Genomic DNA, 12,660 nt, shown 5'->3' with positions numbered 1-12,660 from the left:
TGAATGTTGAATAATTTTCAATAGCTTACTTACTCGAAGTATCGCCAAAATCGTTCACTCGTCTCAGATGAAGATGAATTAGTTTGCAACAAATAAACCAAAATGCATAATAACTGCGTTGTGCATAAAAATCAAAATTAATAGCAAACCTGTATAAATGTAAAACAGTTTTGGTTCACAAACGAAAATTATAAAACCAATAATTATACCATCAGACGCCAATGAGTAAATAATCAAGGCATGATTTTAAATTTAAGAAACCCAAATGAAATAAATGTAATCATGTGTACCTTGATTAGTTCGATTTAAGCAAACGTCGCTTCAGAAATATTACCAGATAGTTTTTTGAAATCATTTCAATGGCCGCATCAACTTCATTTTTTACTGTTCAAGTAAAATAAAATAGACTCAAAAAAAACTTATCGCATCTCACATCGTCACAAATATTTTTTTTTAAACTTAAAAGTTAGCAGGTGTTCATGTTTTCCTACTCCAATGTAGGTTTATGTTAAAATAAATCCATTACATGTTCATTACGAAAACAATTTTTATAATAATAATAGGAATAAAATATGATAATAATGCAGTACCGCTATGTTACAAACAACCGTCTATAGGTCTAAGTAACCGACTACACGCGTCGAGCAAAATAATTTTATTATTTGAATATTATAATATATCATAATGTTATATCCGATAAACTAAATTGACCGATCGTAATCTGTTATGAATAGACTATAAAAATGCGATTGTAAAACAATGAAAAAATATGTGTTGTCATAAGTTCTTACGATAATAATGATTGACTAATTAATAATCTGAACATTTAATCGTCTTTTATGGTTTATATTGTTTATACACAGGTCATGACCTCAGTTATGCATATTAATAATGTAATAAATATATGTAATCAAAATTTAAAACTCATTGTCACAACTCGTAACTCATATTATAACATTTGAATATTCTAATTCTTGTCTCTTTCGTAATGGAATTGTAAAATACCAATAACATGATATTGTTTAAAATTAGTTTACCCGATTTAATAAATAAATTAGAATAGAAAAAAATGGATGGAAGTCTTACAACAGTAATTATATAATGTGAATGATAAAATTAAACAAGCAGAGTGATGAAACTATGGTTTGAGTTTTTTTTATGATAATACGCCTAATGAATCTTCAATGGGAACTATAGTGGTTTTGTTAACTATGACAGCAGTGAATCACACGAGGGTATAGATAATAACAGGTGTTTTTTTTTCATAACAATTCTCGTATATAATGTTTTATTGGCTTAGAGTGAACAAATTTTCCGATTAAAATTTACCTAAAATAATTTTTTTTCAGAATATTGACTAAAATAATGCTTTACTTAAGACTATAATTTACCAAACTGGAACGAATGCAGTATTTTGACAATAAATGAGGGGTTAAATACTTAAACTATGTATATAAATATGTTTGTATTATATATGTATATAAATTGTATTTGTGTGTAATATCGCATGTATGTAAGAAAAAAAACAAATATGAATAACAGGACTAATATTATTGCTCGTTTCGTTTATACTCATATGTAATAAATATATGATGTCACATCAGGTATAATATACTTATTTTCTACATTATTTTCAATTTGAATTCGTTTGAAAAATTATTCAGAAAATAGATTTCAATTTATTTACTATACAATTTAATATATTTTAATAAAGAGTGCACGTGTTTGCAGTAATTTTCAATTTACTCTGAGTATGGTAAAGCTTCTATAATTTGAAAATTAATATTTCTAAATAAAATGTGTGATTTATTTCTAAGAATTAGTCTTTTAAAATTTTACATTGGCCATTTCTAGAAAAGCTGTATAAACACTTATCAACTAAAAAAATTCAACAACTGTTTTACAGTATGCTAATTATAGTATTTCAAATACTTGTAAAATATCAATGAAAAACAAATCTTGTTCTACTCAAATATAAGTTAATTTTTATTAATAATTTCATACTTAAGAAAAATTATATATCATTTAAGTATAACATTGAAATGACATAAATTAAATATTTTTGAAATTATCTATAAGTGTATAACCATGAAATGTAAAAATCGAAGTATCAAACTTTTCATTCAACTTACCATTCCGATACCATTTCTCTCGTAGTATAATTTATGTATTTTAATAACAAATTATTTCAAATACTGGATACGCTGATTTAACAAAAAAATATTTGTAATTTTTTCACTGAATTCAAAACTATTAAGATAGTTGTCACTTGATAATTCAGTACAATAACACTTTTTTTTCCTAACAACTAATAAAAAATATTGTTTTAAAGAATTACAATTCAACAATCATAACTTCCCATAAAATATAAGTATACAACTAATTGTGTTCATAATAAATATAATACTATAAACGTGTCGTATTAAAATTGTTTATATAACTTTTTTTTTTAATAGATCCCGGTACGAAAGTACCCATTATTTAATGCGTTAATATGAACATACATTATACAATAAATATAACTAGGTATATAATCTAAGGCTACATTATAAATTTCAATACATCAAATTATTATATGATACTGAACAGGGTATTAATTACTGCACAATCAATATAAATGCCATTTGTTGTATTTCAAATATTCTGTATGGAATTAAAGAAAATAATAAAAAGGAATTCCATTATAAATATGGTTTAATTGCTTTAAGCGTGCATTATAATAATTTCGATGTTTATTTTAGTTAATTTTATGTAAATTAGTACGTCGACTTTGGTTGCACGTAATTTTATCAGAGATTGAAAGGTTTATTGATTTTACGCTCGATTTACTTTTCTCAATTTGTTTTTTTCGGTATACTTATATTGGTGGTTTACGCCTGAACTGTAATTTTTCTATTTATTTTTATATGCTCACCAAAAACGATTTCACCCACAAATATTGAACTGAAAAAATTATAAACTCTCGATTTTAACGCCGACCACGATCTCGCATAACCTCGAACCCGTGAAATTAAAAAAAAAAATATATTATAAAATCTTCCTAATAATTTTAACATTTCTAATTCGGTGATTAAATCAATGACAATTAAATTCAATGTCAGAATTCACTAGTCATTGCAGTTTATCAAATACAAATGTAATTATAGTAATATAAATCACCTTGATTTTCTCTTATTGTAAAGACATATTTTTCTAAAAATTTTTTTATGAAATTATTAACGTAATGACATAAATATTAATTATCATAGCATACACAATTTAACTGTCCATTGAAATCCGAAAACCAAATCAATATATTTATACATCAATGCTAAGTAATATAGAAAAAAACATAATACTTTATAGACTAATAAAAATATTAAAATCAAAGAGCACAAATGAAAATATCAACATTAAAATCTGAGATAATTATATTTCGATGAATTTTGAGCATAGAACCTTAGTTGAAGAATAACACTGACTTTATGAAGATTGAGGGCACCACATCCGCATGTGATGTATATGTCTTGCAAACGCACAACATAACGAATCTGCGTTCATTAGAACCAATCTTTAGCTTTTATATAAAGTAAAATTACCTATTATAAATTTAAAGGAAACAATATTATTGTTTATATTTTCAAACTAATTATGATTATATAAAATATTACAAAAAACCATGATTCGTCTTAAAATTCAAGTATTGTAAGAAACCTCTCTTCGCATAGATAATGTTTTTCCGTTTGAGTTTGATAGTATATCAGTTTATTCTAATTCTAATTTTATTTTCTAATTAGAGATCACTACACAAAATCGGTTCTACTGAACGTAAATTTACTTTGATGTGCATTTGTAAGACGCAGACAACACACACAGGTATTGTCCTCTTAAAACGATAGGTTAATTCAAATATGGCATCAACAATTGGTGTAGATGTTTAAAACAAAAAGTCTAGTTAAACTGCGTATGCACATATTGAAAGGATTAAAAATTCGAAATGTTCTTACATGAATGTGTACATTTACATGTAACACCACTACTAAAACAATACATCTACATGCGTATAATACTGTACATAGTTTAAAAGCTTAACGGTTTATATTAACTATAAAACATGATTATTATTACCAACCTATATCTTTTGACCATATAACTTCGATAATATTTCAACATCAACATTTACATGCAGTCACTACTTTTTTTTTTTTTTTGATGAAAAATTTGAAAATTCGACACAGTATATGTTAGTATACACATACATAGAAAATTTACTTAAATGTAAACCCGAACAAAAACCTTGACCATAATGTAAAGTTTCTTCCGGAAACCGTATATTACCTACGTTTCTTTAGGTAAAACGAGTAATTTTGTGTTTCTTATGGGTTACGAATTGCATGCAAGGCCAAATTAAATTTTCTTACCTAATGTGAACAATTACAAACCTTTAACCCATGCATGTGCCGCTCGATGTGATACACAAACAAAAAAATTTCATCACAATAATTAAAATCGTCCTATTTCGTTATTGATACCCGTATAAAAAAAAAAAATTAAACATCATTCCTATAAACATGAATGTCGACGATGCGGTACGATTTCAATTTAACGCGAATCAAATGCATTACTCGTCGACATGACGTCAGGGATCCGAGGGGTGAACGCGAACGAAGCTCAACCCGTACCCGCTCATCAACTTATTAGTCGGCACTAGGGTTTTAATGCAAACGCATTTTTCTTTCTGATGACCCAACACTTAGGTCTGTAAGCGAAAATGTGTTTCAAGTGATACTGATTGATTTAATGTAGTTTATATATTGTATTTTTTGTTTTTTTCAACAAATTTAGCTTAAAATTCATTTTTACGGCACATTTTGCTGTTTTCAGGGAATTTTTAGAATTTATATATTCTTAAATATTAGAGTATTCGATCACGCGTTTTGGCGTCTGTTTGCTCAAAACTTGCACGTTTAGCATGTAATATACTTAATCGATAAACAAATATGAGCGTATTAAATCGTGTTCTTATTTTATCAAAAGCATCGCAAAATTAAAACAGTCGAAAGAAATTTTTCTGATCGCAAGAGTCTAACGGCGACCATAACAGCAAGTTATGAAATTAATTACCTATTTATTATTAAACATGTTAAATAAATACCTACAATTAAATAGGTGCGTTTTTGGTCACACGGTTTTTATAATATCGTTTTTAGAACATAATGCATACATTTCTTAACACGTTTTTACGGTGCATTATGATTATTTTTAAAGCATTTATGCATATTTTTTTTTTTATAGAGCATCGAAATCCCGGCCCCGATGGGTACCGTTACGGTGTCCTTACCAGCTGCGAATGTTGTGATTCTTAACCATTTTGTCGACGCGACGACGAGCTTAACTCGCATTGAAATTCACCGACCGTCCGACCTAATGTCGGTCGCGCATAACACGTCGGCAATTTGTTACAAGATCTGCTCGCCGGTCTCGGCTTGTCTAGCACATCGCGCACACGTATACTCGCACACACGCGCATATACGTATAGTCACACGCATTATACTCGTTCACGTGTGCGCGTAACAATATAAATATGTGTGTGTGTGTGTGTGTGTACGTGCAAAGGGCAATATATATCGCCGCGGACACCGGAAGACCGGACGCGAACGCTTCGCCGCATTCGGCGGGTAAACGGTACCGACCGACATCGGCAAATTCCGGTATACCGTTACTCGCGTTACGTTACGTCCGCACGAGACGCGTGGTACATCGTTTGTGTACATGGGCGCGCGCGTGCGTGTGCATGCTCACGTGCGTGTGTGCACCGCGAATTAGTTTAATTTTTAGTAATTTTTAGTAGTTTTTAGTTTTCAACCGATCCCGTCCGAATCCCAAGCGTGTCCAACCACCGCCGGATGATAAGATCGCGAGATTTTCGCGCGCCGAGTCCCGATCATAGGCGCAACTAGAGTAAAAAATCCGGGGGGGGGGGGCTAGAGCCCACCTACCAAAACTTAAAATAACCCCTAGATTACATCCCTACTCTTATATACTATGTTAATTTATTTTAGATTCTGAGCCAAGTTGGATTTACTGCAACCTGTTTTTTTTTCTATGTGACACTATTGTGAGTTAAGTATGCTGTATGCGGTATGCCATGTATAACATGGAATATTTATGAGGGAGGGCTAAATTTTGGTCCGAGGGCTAATCCCCCCCCCAATTCCCCCTCTACTTGCGCCTATGGTCCCGATGCGATGCAATCACCTTGCTCGCCCTGTCCATCGAGCGCGGGCAACATTCAGCTATGTTCCAATATCAAACCGTACAGTTATTTCGGTTCGTTAAATAACAATTAAGTTTTGGCGCATTTTTTATGTATATATTTATCTATTTGTTTATGTGGCACATACGGATGTGAATCCTAAAACATAATATTACAAATACTGCGTGTGAAAAATAACAAACATAATACAATCAATTAATCATTATTGCTTTATAATAAACCGTATAAAAGACTTAAATACAGAATATAAATAAAATACAATTAGATACTGTTAAGTATAATCAAAAGCATATGTGTAGTGTCTACAGCGATTAGAAAGTTAGCAGGAGGGTTTAAAATATAATTTTTACTTGAAAATAATGGATAACAAGGTTTAGAATCTCTATTATTAGTGCTATTTATTTTTAAATGGATTGAATAAAGTATTTAATGACAATCGTTTAAACCTAATAACAGTTTTTGAAGACATTTAGATAGTAAAAGTGTCGACGGTTAGAGAGTAAAGAAATATTGAAGGAATTTAAAACAATATTATATATATATATATATATATATTACAAGCTGTGAAAAGTCCGTGAATATTGCACAGATAAAACTTAAAAACTATTTTTAACAGATTTCAGCATAAGAATTTGTTTTGGCGTTTTAACTATCCAGAAGTGGCGGCAGGACTCATGATTGGATCGAACAACAAAGCAATAAAAGATTGTTAAAGGAACAGTGGTGTATGGGGGGATATACGGGGTTATACGGCGTATACCCAATACGTTATTTTTATCCGTGGCATATAGCTTATCAGAAATTAATGATACGCCGGTATACGGCCGTATCTATCGTATAGCTTGAAATTAGACAAATATAAATAATACAACTTGTATGACGTGATTCGGTATTGGATATATTATTATTATTTTTCTTTTTTTTAATAAAAAATACAAATTTGTAATCATTTTTAACATCAAGTTTTTGTTATCAAACAGTCATAATTAAGGATTTGTAGTTCATGAGTGAGTTTTTTTTGATTCCTACCATATGATAATTACTACATGAAATAAGGCGTATAATAAGGCGTATACCCATGATTTATTTTAGCAATACATCACTGTAAAGGAATAAGATCTAAAAATGAACCACAGGTGCATTTAATAAATCCTAAGTTTCGAAAATACATAATGCGTATTTACTGGGTACGATAAATTAAAATATTGGTCTGCTAGAAAACTAAGACAGTACTCCTGCTCACAATGTCGGCTTGATACTTAAAGGACCCCAAACATTTCATCTCATAAAATTATATTGAAATGCTTATAAATAATGCAAAATATTAAAATTTTTAATGATATCTTATTTAAAATATTCAAACAATTAAGTTAACTGCATAGTTAGCATGAATATTTATAATACTACAATGTTTTATAAATAATATAAATAAAATCTTAAAAAAAACTTAATAATTTTTAAATTATTTACAAACTGTACAATCGGCTTGTTTAATTTTTTTTTTTTTAAACAGTAAATTTTTCAATTCACTAAAGGCAGCCAGTAATTATTATAATTATAACAAATTTATCATAAAAAACATCAACTTCAATGATTATCGTGATCATTTATAAATCTATAGGAATCGGGGTCCCGGACGCGTTTTCGTCATACAACAATTCATTCCGAATTTGAACGCACACGTTTTCCGTTTTAGAGGTGTTGAACTCCACATTAGGTCGCTGGCGAGAAATTAAGCGCACGGCTACTTGCCCCGGAAGGCATTTAACTGCCGAATTGTCCAATAACTGTGACGGATCATGCGATTCACGGGGCTGTCCGACGGGTCATTAAATTATGTTTTTCATAACGTAAAGTGTCGTGCGTGCGTGCGTTCGTGTTCCCTACAACTACTGCAGCAGCGCACTCCACACGTCGACGTTTCGTGCATCGCAAGAGAACGCGCGCGCCGTTACTTTACAGCTAAATCTGCACACCGTTTCAATTCCCATACGTGTATATCCGTCCGGTCTGACCGATTACACGACGGTAAAGATTCCGGAAACCGATTTCAGTGATCGTCATCGTGCCGTCGGACATTCTAGATGTTAGTTCTTGTTTTTTTTTTTTTTGCAAATAAAAGTGACCCGTCGTTCAAACAACGTCTGGGTCAATTCAATCTTCACCGTACTTCAATCGCGTGTAGAAACACGAAAACGTTTCGTAAGAAAATAATGAGAAAATAAATTAAAATCAGTTCCCGAGAAAATACACGATCTTATGGATATTTCATTTCGAGTTCGTTACAACACATCGTATACGTGATACGATGAAACGCTTCATTCGTAATCTCCGTACAATTTAATAACATCTGAAATTAAGACCAACCACGGTAACAGTTTACCATCGCAGTGGCTAGGTCGGAAACCTACGTCTCTTTAACTTGTAATCTATGACTCATTGGGCTGAACACCGAAATTTTTTGTTTTGTCTACGAAAATCGTCCACACGACTAAAATATTAAAAAAATAAATGTTCTTAGGACATCTTGATCTTGTAATTTAAAATCGTAAAAAAAAATCTTCAAAAAATATGTCGACCCTTCTAAGCTAGGGAGTACTTGAGAATGCTGTACATCCCAAACAGCCTCAAGATTTAAACCTGTAGTGGATTGCACTTTCTTTTAAGTATTCGTTTAAAATAACCAAAGAATTAACTGTCATGAATGACAAAGCTTTGATGCGTAAGACAAGTTTAAAGAAGATGAAAAATGTAATTGCCTACTCTGGACACTTTTTATTGCAGCCGTACGCGGGGCAAGTAGATACGTTTCGTAGACCGAAACGTTTAAATGAAAATGTTAAGAACAATAAAAATGTTTGCGTACACTTCGTGGCGAGCACCGTTGTCCGTAGTACTTGCATCGCGCACACACATCGTAGCATCATCGCAATGGAATATTATGGTATATTGTTGTTAAAAACCAATGTAACGTGAGACGTATTACGAAAAGACAAACAATCGAAAACAATAAATTACAGTAAACGTTCTTATCCTTGGACACCGTACAATACCTTCTCGCCCGTCGTCAAACCTCAAGTTGTGCGCGGGACATACATACCTACATACGTATTGCCTACAGATTTTCGAGGCACATATCGTCGTTGCCAAAACAATACCACGTATCTCCAAAAAAATCATCTGAATAGTAATGACAATACTTCGTATGACCTAATTATAATCACTAATTATTTTAATTGTTGGTTTTATGAAAAATTATTTTTTTTAACATAATTTTGATAGCATTATTAAATATGAGGTTAAACTATTCCCAAAATTTGATTTTATAATTAGTTTTTTGTGTCCCCTAAAAAATTTACATTTTGGAGATTGGTATTGTTTTGATAACAAAAATTTAATAATATACAATAATAGAACGAAAATAATGTAATATCTTACGTGTTGTAACACATCGCAGTTATGTACGCAAAAATGACGCATTATTTTTCAACATGTGACTATTTCAATGCTGTTTAAGAGTTTCAATGTTAATTATGAAATATTGTTTTCGATGAATAACAATATTTTTTTTTTTTTTAGGTAGCGTTGGACCTGCAAATACTTATGGTGGATACCCGATATTAGTATTCTGGTAACTCGGGCGTTAAAAACGCGTGACAAGCTAAAAATCGATAGCACATATCGATTCACGTGAAAATTATGCAAAAAATCTCTTACAAGTATTTATTTTTATATTTAAGATAATATTCTAATGATAATTAGGTCAAAGCCAAGTTTTAAAGACGGGAAAAAAATGTCAAAAGAATCTTTATCTGGACATTATAAATACTTGATTCAGGTAATTAGAACATTAAAGATATTTGATTTATTTATTTTCCCACGTTACTTAATAAGTAATTTATTTAAATTTTCCATCTGATTATGATAGATTATGTTACATTAAATATTATCTTGCAATCTTAGCTAAATCGTTTAAATAGCTCGAAGTAAAATAACGAAATATTGACACCTGGGAATTTTAAACTGTCGTTGTAGATATTACATTACAACCTGTGTTAAGAAATCGTTAATTAGTACAAATCAGTAATTTATTGACTATCGTTTAGCGACATAACGTTTTCACGTTAAAACGCAAACTAAATAAACGCTATGTACATATTTTTGCGTAGTTTACACATTCAAAGGGGCAACAAATCCTTTTTTTTACGAGAAAATAGTTGAACGCTCAATAATAGTTACACACGCCATGGTATATTATTGTAATCGACACGATAAACGTATAATTCGGCATTTACATTACATTTTTCGTGCTTGTTGCGATATCCAAACGCAGTGTGATACGGCACACAGTTTATTTTGCGATGTACACATGTTTTAGAAATGTGTTTGCAAGTCTGTTTACAGTGATTTCGTTACACAAATCTATGTACTTATTTGCATAGCCAATGAACGTAACAATAATTGTTTAGTAATGGAAAGGATGGACAGAAAAAATATTGGCCAACCGGCGTTAATGTTACACCCTATTCAAATGTAATATAATTATTGGAAAACAAATCGGTGTTAACGCATCAACCGTTAAAGCTTTTAGGACACGGAATAATTTTATGATCCGGTGGCATTTATGATTCTCGTAATCAAATTTCATTTATCACACAACGGAACTCATTTTAATATTCACGTGATGGAAAAAAGTCAAATTTATAGAAAAGTGATTTGAAATCTGATCACGTATACGTCATCTTTAACAGGGGCGGAATGTCTCACATAGAAAACTTTATTTTTATATTTGCCCTTGTCTTTGTTTATTTTGAGATTTCGTTGTAACGTAAAATATATAAAAACATATTATTTGAGGAGTTCTTCGTCGCAATATCGTTTAGAAAGCCTAGTGGTAACGAATCGTTAACTTTTAATGAGCATTAAAAAAGCTTAATTATTTGATTATATTCTATAATATTTGTTTTATATTTATTCGTTTATATTTACTGATGTACAGAGGTGGGATTTTTATGATTTTACACATTTATTTCTAGTCCATGCAATTAAATGGAAGTGAGATTTCTTTACGATTCATGATACATGAATTCACAGAAATAAATGGTTTATCCGTAAAAAATCATATTTTAGGGATTGGGGAATATTCAATACACTAGAGAATAGTTGAGAATATTTTAAAAATATTCTTAAAGTAAAATAATCTTGAAGATATTTCTTAGAATTAAAAATAACAATTTTACTAAACTATTTTTCCATTAAAAATTCTCGTTTCAAGGTGCATAATCGTAATTGATATTTATCAGGCTCTATAAAACCTCGATGAATTACGATCAACATTATGTGTATGTTCAGCAAACTTCGTACCATTAATTAAAAAAAAACGAATCTTTTAACTATCAACTTAACTCAATTTTATTGTTGTAACATCGATTTCGTCGAAACTCGCATTGAGTTGTTATAACTTTCCCAGCTATGAGTAATTGTGTATGTATTGATCGTAAATTCCGAGCCAAGCAAGCCATTATTTTTATTTTTGTTAGTTTTTATGATCCTTGGAAACATTCCCTTTAAATATCGATTCCATCCACCCCCGTTCGCTCACAAGACGCGACGATATTGAAAAAGTTTCGTGGAGAAACACTTGCGTTGGTACACCGGTCGTCTTGAGTCGGCTTTATATCCACATAGTGGATTGCCCATTGAATTCCAATGAACGTCATGCAATCCACCATTTTATGACCTTATAGTTGGAAATATAAATATGTATTTACATGTGAACGACGCAGCGTCTGCGGTACGATCGCCTATACTGGCGGAATACATGATCATCGTAACGAAAACAAAACCGACAATCACGCCGGGGATTGTGCTACAACAGTACTCGGAACGACGAAATACGATCGAGCACGAATACGACTTGCTTAACAAACGAAGTATACCTAAACCGTTTAGCATGTTTTCTGTTTACGTAACCGAAATGAGTTTATCGATCGCGGATATTACGTTATCGACAGTGCGTTATTATTTATTCAACCGTAAGCGCGTTCTACTTAAAAATCAATATTCGAAGTCCTCGGCGATGTTCACCCCGCTTGCAGTTTACAGTTAAGTTTGGAGGCATGGGAAAAATCGCCGTTCTAACTGACTAAAATAATGAAATATAATCGTTATACATAACATGTTATGTAACTACAATTTAACTTCAAAGGCTTATGTGTGCAGATGTGTCACAAATGAAGTCGAGACGCAACTTGAAAAATGGGTCAAATGATTGGTATTTTAATTATTTAATTAATAAATAATATTACGGAAAAAATTGATGATCGTCTGCATGAACCTATCAGGGACCAAGTACTACAACGACAATATGTTACCACCGTGACCAAACGCAAAGGAACTGAGG

The sequence above is a fragment of the Sipha flava genome, unplaced genomic scaffold (genome assembly GCF_003268045.1).
Source record: "Sipha flava isolate LNK unplaced genomic scaffold, YSA_version1 307_pilon_pilon, whole genome shotgun sequence".
NCBI lineage: Eukaryota > Metazoa > Arthropoda > Insecta > Hemiptera > Aphididae > Sipha > Sipha flava.
This window is presented reverse-complemented; position numbering follows the sequence as displayed.